This window comes from Psammomys obesus, unplaced genomic scaffold (assembly GCF_907164565.1).
Source record: "Psammomys obesus unplaced genomic scaffold, mPsaObe1.curated_primary_1811, whole genome shotgun sequence".
Classification (NCBI taxonomy): Eukaryota; Metazoa; Chordata; class Mammalia; order Rodentia; family Muridae; genus Psammomys; species Psammomys obesus.
The window spans coordinates 56,304,351-56,313,358 of NW_026585644.1; positions in this window are offsets into that span (position 1 = coordinate 56,304,351).

Genomic DNA, 9,008 nt, shown 5'->3' on the forward strand with positions numbered 1-9,008 from the left:
TATAACTATAACTATAACTATAACTATAACTATAACTATAACTATAAATATAAATATAAATATAAATATAAATATAAATATAAATATATATGGAGCTCAAACTACCTAGTGAAAATAACATAACTCAATTTAAAAACAAAATAGCAAAACCAAATAAACAAATTTTAAAAATAAAAAAATAACTTCCAGCTCTGGGAAAGAATATTTGACCAACCTGTAAAGGATTCTGGATGGGCCTATAAGTAAAACAAATAAAAACAAATTGAAAGGAGTAAATATATATTTATTTAAGAAACTTATGTGACATGATAACCCTGATAAGAAAGAAACAGGGAAATTAGGGATATTTTCTGGTACATGGTGAAGAAATAGCTAGCACTGACAAAATATACTTTTACAAGAAAGAATATCATTGAAGATCAAAACCTGAAAGTCTTAGGCAGGTATTTGTTTAGATGTGTTCCTGCTGTGTGCTCAGGAATAAAGGTTTTCCTCCCTTCAAAAGAGGAATAAGTTATATGGCTTAATTCAAAGGAAGGGCAACTATGTATTATGGCCTCTTTCAAATAAAAAGAAGGATGAGTTTTAGCTTCTATGGATAATTTTAAGGTAGAAAGGGGAAGGAAGTTCATGAAGATCATTCTACTCCTATATCCTAAATTAAAAATCAATCTTAGGGTTTTCTATCCTGAGATGGAATCATTCTAAAGGTATCTTTATGTGCTGATTAAGCATCAAATAAAACCAGGAAAATCTAGAATTTATTGGCTTGGAAAATATGTTCTTGGTAACTATTTAAATTTAGGTTATTTTTAAAACTTACATGTAAACATGAAAACATGTGAAAGATGTATTATTTTAAAATATCTGTCTAAAGGATACAAAATTAAAACCTGGAATAATCGCTTCCTTTCAATATTATTCATGAATATTTTTCTGCACATGTAAAACATTTAATTAAAAATCTTCAACTATTTGTGAAAAACACATTGTTTGAAACAGGGAACAAAATAAAAATCATAATAGCAAGATCTCTTTTAAAATTGTCATTTGACCTACAGAATGTGTATTTAATATATGTTCTTGATAGAAAACTCCATTGATGTAAAATTTTTGCCTTTAGCAAAGAAGGAAATGTGATGGAGAAAACGCTGCAGGTTTCAGCAAAGAACTGACTTCATGGTATTGGGATTCTCTGCATCTTTACTCATAACACTGGACAAAAGTTACTACATTAGCCTTTTCTAGAGTAGTGCATCACTGGATGCTTCTTAGGAATCAACAGTATCTGGTGTTCTAGAGTTCTTCTTATGCTTGTTTGATTTATTATAAAATATTTGAAATACACAAAACATTAAAAATACAGCTTCTGGCTGGTTAGCTATTTTATACCTTTAATCCATATGTTAATGCCCACATACATGCAAAATAAAAAAGTTTGGGGGTCTTTTAAGTAATTAATACAATTTATTCACTTTGTATCCTGGTTGTAGCTCTCTCCCTCAACTTCTTACACTCTCCTTCTTTTCTCCTTATGCCCCTACCCTAGTCCACTGATAAAGGAGGACCTCCTCCCCTTTTATCTGACCCTAGCTTATCAGGTCTCATCAGGGGTGGCTGCACCATCTTCTTTTTGGCTTGGCAAAACTGCATCTTCCAGGGGGAGATGACCAAAGAGCTGGCCACTGAGTTCATGTCAGAGAATCCTCTGCCTCCCTGTTTTGAAAAAAATTATATTATATACTGCTTTTTTTTCTCAGTTATCTTCCCTTAACAATACACATTCAAAATAGTTTGCTCTGAAACTGGTGCATATATCATCATATTTTGTTTATGACCCCCTTTTCTGAAATGATAAATCATAACTTAATTTGTCTTTTCTTCATCAGTATTTATGTTAACTTCATACTGGCATGTTTCTATTATTTAGTTTTAGGGTTACGAATTTGGGGAAAACCACTGTCAAAGATAAGCATTTCAAAGTATACACAGGAAAAGTTTTGTTCAGAACACTGTAGTCTATGAAAGCTACAAATATCACAAAACCCAACAGAAAGGTGTTTTCATGTATAGATTAAAACACAATCTTCATCTTTCAAAGGGGACTTGAAAACTCAGAGAAAAATACCAGAAATGTCAGACAAGAAAAGAGTCTTCCTGTGTCCAATGTTAACAAGAAAATGTTAACAAGAGAACCACTTCATTTTTTGATCTTGTATTTATTTGTTGGTTTGCTTTGTCATTATTCATTCTTAGAAACACGACAAACTCCAGAACATGAAAAGAGATGAAGTTTATGTTGGGTAAAAACAAAGAAGGTTACGGAGTAATAATAGTCAGTACTTTTCTGAGGTCCCTTTTTCTGAGGAATAGGGGAAGAGGAGTGGGGGAAAAGGAAGGGAGGGTGGTGATACGAGAGTAAAGGAGGGAGGGGGGCTAAGATTGAGATAAAGTGAATAAATGGACTAATAATAATTTTAAAAGATACTGAAATTGTGTACAAACTCTAATACTTAACCAAGTTTCTGTAGGTGTGTGGGTTTATTTCTGGGTCTTCTATTTGATTACATTGAAATACCATTCTGTTTTTATGTCAGCACCATGAAGTTTTTATTACTGTTGCTCTGTAGTATAGTTTGAGAACAGGGATGAAGATACCTCCAGACAAACTGTTGTACAGGATTGTTTTTGCAATTCTGGGTTTTTTGTTTTTCTATATGAAGTTGAGAATTTTTCTTTCAAGATCTGTAAAGGATTGTGTTGGTATTTTAATGGGAATTGCATTGAAACTGTAGATTGCTTTTGGCATGAAAGGCATTTTCACTGTTAATCTTACTGATCCATGAGCATGGGAGATCTTTCTATCTTCTGATATCTTCTTCAATTTCTTTCTTCAGAGACTGGAAGGTTTTTGTTTTTCTTTGGTTGATTTTGTTTTTGTTTTTTTACAAACAGGTCTTTCACTTGCTTGGTTATAGTCACCCAAGGTATTTTATGTTATTAGTGGCCATTGTGAAGGGTGTTGTTTGCCTAATTTCTTTATCAGCCCTTCTGTCTTTGGTATATGGGGGGGGGCTACTGATTTATTTCTTTTTTTGAAATAATTTTGTACACAGCCACTTTGCTGAAGGTGTTTATCAGCTGAAGGAGTTCTCTGGTTGAATTTTTGGGTTCATGTATACTATCGTATCATCTGCAAATAGTGATACTTTGACTTCTTCCTTTCCTATTTGTATCCCCTTGATCTTCTTTAGTTGTCTTATTGCTCTAGCTAGGACTTCAAGTACTATGTTGAAGAGATAAGAAGAGTGGGCAGCCTTGCCTTGTTCCTTATTTCAGTGGGATTAATGTAAGCAGTACTTCTTTTATTTATGTGAAAAAAGTCCTGTGAAATAAATAGTGTTGAAATAAAAACTGCCAGGTTCATGCCTGTATAAGCAGCTGCCAGAAATGGGTACATTCCCTGTTCCAACTTCTTACTCTGCTCTACATGTGGCAACACCTGCTGTGTAGGAAATAGAGAGTGAAAAATGTAGAATCTTAATGATCAGGCATCTAAAGATAATACTAAACATCTAATATTAAAAATATGTTTGTGACTGTTAAAAGGTTAACAAGAGATCAAAATCAATATATGTGGCCAGAGTATTGACAACTGAAATTTGCAAAAATTGGTTGTGAATTATCTTCACTAAAGTGGAAGAGTTAAAAGAATTCTATGAGAAAACACTTCCAGTTTGCATTCTGGATAATTTTACCTGTGCAATAACCATTGGAAAAGATACTGGAGGAACATTGCAACAGTCATTTATACCTACTATTCAACTCTCCATTTAAAAAAAAGCCCGAATCACTTACATTTCTAGATGATTGTGAAGGACTGACCTTTGACTGGAGTGTCTATATTTCTCAATCAGTAATACTAATCATTTGGGTTATATTATGCACAATAGCAGATATTTCCTGTGAAATACATAGGTTCTATCAAATGCTTTAATGGCTTATTGAGCTGTAGCTTCTGGTAAAACAATTACTCTCACTGTTCGTGATCATCTGTGGCAGTCTAGATCTCTAATACCTCAATATTTTACTAATTTATCTAAGGGTTTTTGAGAAATTGGTGAGAAAAGACTCTCACAGCCTCATTTGGGAGCTGAGGTTAGATGGCTAATTTGTTGTCCTAACATGCTTTTGTAGACCTTTCATCTCATCTAGTACCTGAAAATTTAAAACAAATGTAATAGAGTAATCAAGAGGGAAAAGAAGGCATTCTGGTTAAAGGTTAGATAAGAGCTAATTAGATTTTGTCAGATGAAATGTCACTGCTGAAAAATAAGCTAGATAGCAATAGACATAGTTGGCACAAATAAGTCATGCCTCATTAGGGACTATCTAGTGTCATAGAGATAAACACAAAATGTTCATTTCATGGAATACTTATGAGCTTTTTTGATAGTGTTGTTGTCCCAAACATTTAAGAATAGAGAGTAATCATTCTAAAAAACAATCTTAAAAAACAAAACAAAACAAGCAAACAAAACAGAACAGGTGAAACTTAGATTTAGAATCACTGGATCTATTTTATTTACTGGACAACTCAAGATTTTTATCTATTTTTATCTAATGGAAATACTGTGGGTATGTGTCTAGATAGCAAATTAGATATGATTACAATTTTGTAGGCTAGTGAAATATACCTTAGTTATATTATTAGAGAAACACTGAATCTTTTGTAAAAGTATCGAGATTTAAGGAAATTCTTTCAAGACTATAATAAAAAGCAAAAGTTCTCTTAGATACAATATAAAGGATAGTTTTAAGTATTAGACTAAGTTTAAGATTTAGGAAAAAGCAGGAGCTTTCAATGAACAAATAACAAATAGCCCAGAATTAAAGGACAGCTTGTGAAACAATGCCTTAAGGATTATGTGCTATGTATTCTGTGTATCTTTAAGGGATGGAGAGATTGTTAACAGATGAACAGTTCATCTGAAGGGAAGAATAATTTCAGTGTAAAACCCTTAATGGAAAGCTACACTTGCAGAGGGGGAGTTATGGAGACAGAAAAGATGGTTCTAGATGGAAAAGAGGTGGGAACAGCAGGAGAAAATATGCATTGTGAGAGTATAATATAAGAAAAGGAACATATGACAGGAGTCTACTGAGTGCATTTGAAAGATTCTAACTAGCAATGTTTTCAAAGCAAAGACTCATGACCAAACTTTGGCAGAGTACAGGGAATCATAAGAAAGAAGGGGAGTTAGTCTGATGAGGAAAGGATAGGAGCTCCACAAGGACCAATTATATCTGGGCACAGGGTCTTTTCTGAGACTGACATTCAACTAAGGACCATGTATGGATATAACCTAGAACCTCTGCTCAGATGTAGCCTGTGGTAGCTCAGTAACCAACTGGTTCCCCATAGTGAGGGGAACAAGGACTATTTCTAACAGGAACTCAATGACTGGTTCTTTGGCCTCCCCACCCCCAAGGGAGGAGCAGTCCTGTTAGGCCACAGAGGAGAGCTTTGCAGCCAGTCCTGAAGATATCTGATAAAACAGGATCAGATGAATGGAGAGGAGGTCTCCCCTATTAGTGGACTTGGCAAGGGGCACGGTGGAGATGAGGGAGGGAGGGAGGGACTGGGAGGGATTGAGGGATCAGGACACGGGTGGGATACAGAGTTAATAAAATGTAACTGATAAGAAAAAATAAAATTAAAAAAAAAGGATCTGAGTGATTCTTAGCATGTTTGCCTTGGACTTCTCTAAAAGACATATTGTTTCTGGGAACTCTTCTTTTAACTTAATTTATTTTTTATTAATTACAGTTTATTCATTTTGTATCCCAGATGTAGTGCACTACCTCTTCCCCTCCCAGCCCCACCTTTCTGCCTCCCCTCTTCCTATGTCCCTCTGGCAGTCCACTGATAGGGGCTGTCCTCGTCCCCTTCCCTCTTGCCCTAGTCTATTAGGCCTCATCAAGACTGCCTATGTTATCTTCCTCTGTGGTCTGGTAAGGCTGCTTCACCCATAATGCATATATATTAGCCTGCACAAAACTAAAGTCCAAGTGGATCAAAGACCTCAACATAAAACCAGAGACACTAAATTGGTTAGAAGAAAAAGTGGGGAAGAGCCTAGAATTCATTGGCACAGGAGACACCAACAGCACAGGCTCTAAGAGCAACAATCAATAAATGGACCTCATGAAACTGAAAAGCTTCTGTAAAGCGAAGGACACTCTGGGGAGTCTTGAAAGCAAATGAGCTTAACTGTACAACTGTAGTGAACTTTTATTCAGTAAAACATTCATACCATTTCTGGGGGGAAATATGAACACAGTGGTACATGTCCCCTCCCAGAGATATGTGAGCCCATAGAGTACAAACAATAGAGCAAAATTCTTCTGCTGAATTCTAGCTTGTAAACCTTTAGGTTTACGGGGGTTCTTCAGATGAGCACAGCTGAGGGTTGCTTCAAAGAAAACAAATGACTAAAAGCAGCTAAATTACCTAAGCACACAAGAAGGGACCTTGTAGTTGAAATTACAATAGAAACAGTAGAACTTTTGTAAGGGTCCTAAGCCTTGTAACTTTCATTATCTTTAAGGTCTCATAAGGTCCCCTCCATATCCAGAAATGAATGTAAATATTTAAATAACACTGCCTCCCTCTGTGCAGCAGAGAATGAAATTGTTGAAATACCTACACAATGCAACAGTTGGGTCTCCTGGAGTTTGCAGTAATATTAGTGGTTTTAAAAACTGATATAAGACTATTAGTTTTTAGCTAATGTCACTTTCACAAAACAAAACCCATGACCTCTAACTCATAGTTTCATAAATGGAAGAAGTGGGTGAAAAGTAGCTTCAACTTTAATCCCTTAGTAAATTATATGTGGATTTTATCATGAATATGATCACTTCTAGTACTACTCCAGTACTTTCACTACTCCAGTGAAAGTAAAAATCTTATTAAAAGTTCAGATACTGGCTTTTCATATTTAATTGGTGTTTTATTTTAAAATGCCCTGATAATGCTTAATATTTCAAATTATATGGAACACAAAACATAAATATTACCTGCATAGAGGGAAAAGTTAGGAGTACAATGGTCTTAACTGATATGCTGTAATCTATGAGCTCTTTAAAACATTTGTATACAAATCCTGCCTGAACTTGGTTGGGGCAATAAGTATCATCAAATGAAGTTTGACTGTAAGAAGAGTTTATGGACGTTTACAGTGGAAAATCTTTGGAACTTTAGTGGACATGGCACCACCTTTAAGCTGTACTTAAGAGAGGAGAAGTAAGTACCAGTATTTAGACTTGCTACAGGTAGCAAATAATGTAAAAAAAAAAAAACAAACAAACAAACAACAAATAAAAAATGAAGTCCATAAAACGTAAACCAAGAAATGAAACAGCGGTACAACTCTGTCTGTCTGTCTATCTATCTATCTATCTATCTATCTATCTATCTATCTATCTATCTATCCAGCTATCTATTCATCCACCTATCTATCCGTCTGCCTGTCTTTATCTACGAATCTACCTACTTACAAATCTATCAAGACATAAAAATCTACCAGATTGCATATAACATTGAAATATTTTGATAGCAGAATAAAATCAATACCTTATACTAACATTTTAAATGCCATGGATAAAAATAAAATTCTGACATTAACTTTTGAAAGTAAGCCATGGCCCAATAGTAGAACTGAAGAATAACATGAAGTTGAATATTTTTAAGGCCAAGGGACAGAAAGAAGAATTTGAAGATGATAAAGCATGAGGAAATTTAACTGCCTCAGAAAAATGATCTACCTAGATCTCAAAAAACAAACAAACAAAAAAAAAATCGTTGAGCATTGTGAGATGGCAGGAAGCAGGGAGTCAGTAGTGCAGAGTCTATCACAGTAGAAATGTGGTGCCCACTCACTGTGGCTGCTCTTTTTTCTAGTAAGCATACAAGCACCTACAGGAACAATAAAAAAGCCCTCAGAGAAGAGTTAGTAAGCCCCTGGGGTTTGCACTTGTCTTTCTGCCTGATTAATTCTTTCACAGTCCCCTTTCGCTGAAATTCAGCAGGTGTCTCTATCAAAGATTAGCTTAGCCAGCTCTTGAAAAGAGGAAGTTGTTTTGTTTGTTTGTTTGCTTGCTTGCTTGCTTGTTTTTCTTTGATAGAGTTGTGGGAAATTTCAGGAAACTCCATCTATAAAGGTTTGGTGAATCATTTCCGAGGTATACTGTTTCTTAATTATCCATGTTTCATTAAGGTTGCCAATCAACCAATTGGTTCATAAAGCTAAACTTGGGTAGAATCATTTCCTTGATCTGTCATGATGCCAGACTGAGATGAACATACATTTGTTGACATGTCTCAAGGAAGAAAAAAGCTATCAAACATTGTTTGAGAACTAACCACAACCTACATATTCTGTTTCATATTTGTCAACTTGAAGCACCAACAATGATGGTGGGAGAGGGAACATCAATTGAGTTATTGGGTCAATCAAATTATCATGTGAACATGTGTATGGGAAATTTTCATGGGTTAGTGCTGAGAACGATGTGGGCAGTAGTACACCTGGGTATGTTGTCTTAGGTGTCATGAAAAGGCAAGCTTTTAGAAATAGTCCTTGTTCCCCTCACTATGGGTAACCAGAGGAGCAGTCCTGTTAGGCCACAGAGGAGAGCTTTGCAGCCAGTCCTGAGGATACCTGATAAAACAGGATCAGATGAATGGGGAGGAGGTCCCCCCTATCAGTGGACTTGGAAAGGGGCACGGTGGAGAGAAGGGAGGGAGGGGGGGACTGGGAGGGAATGAGGGATCGGGACACGACTGGGATACAGAGTTAATAAAATGTAACTGATTAGAAAAAAATAAAATTAAAAAAATAAATAAAATAAAATAAATAAATAAAAATTTGCTAAACTCCAAACTGTATTCCACAGATGGATGTAAAGTGTAAGCTAAAGTAAATGCTTTCCTTTCCATTTTT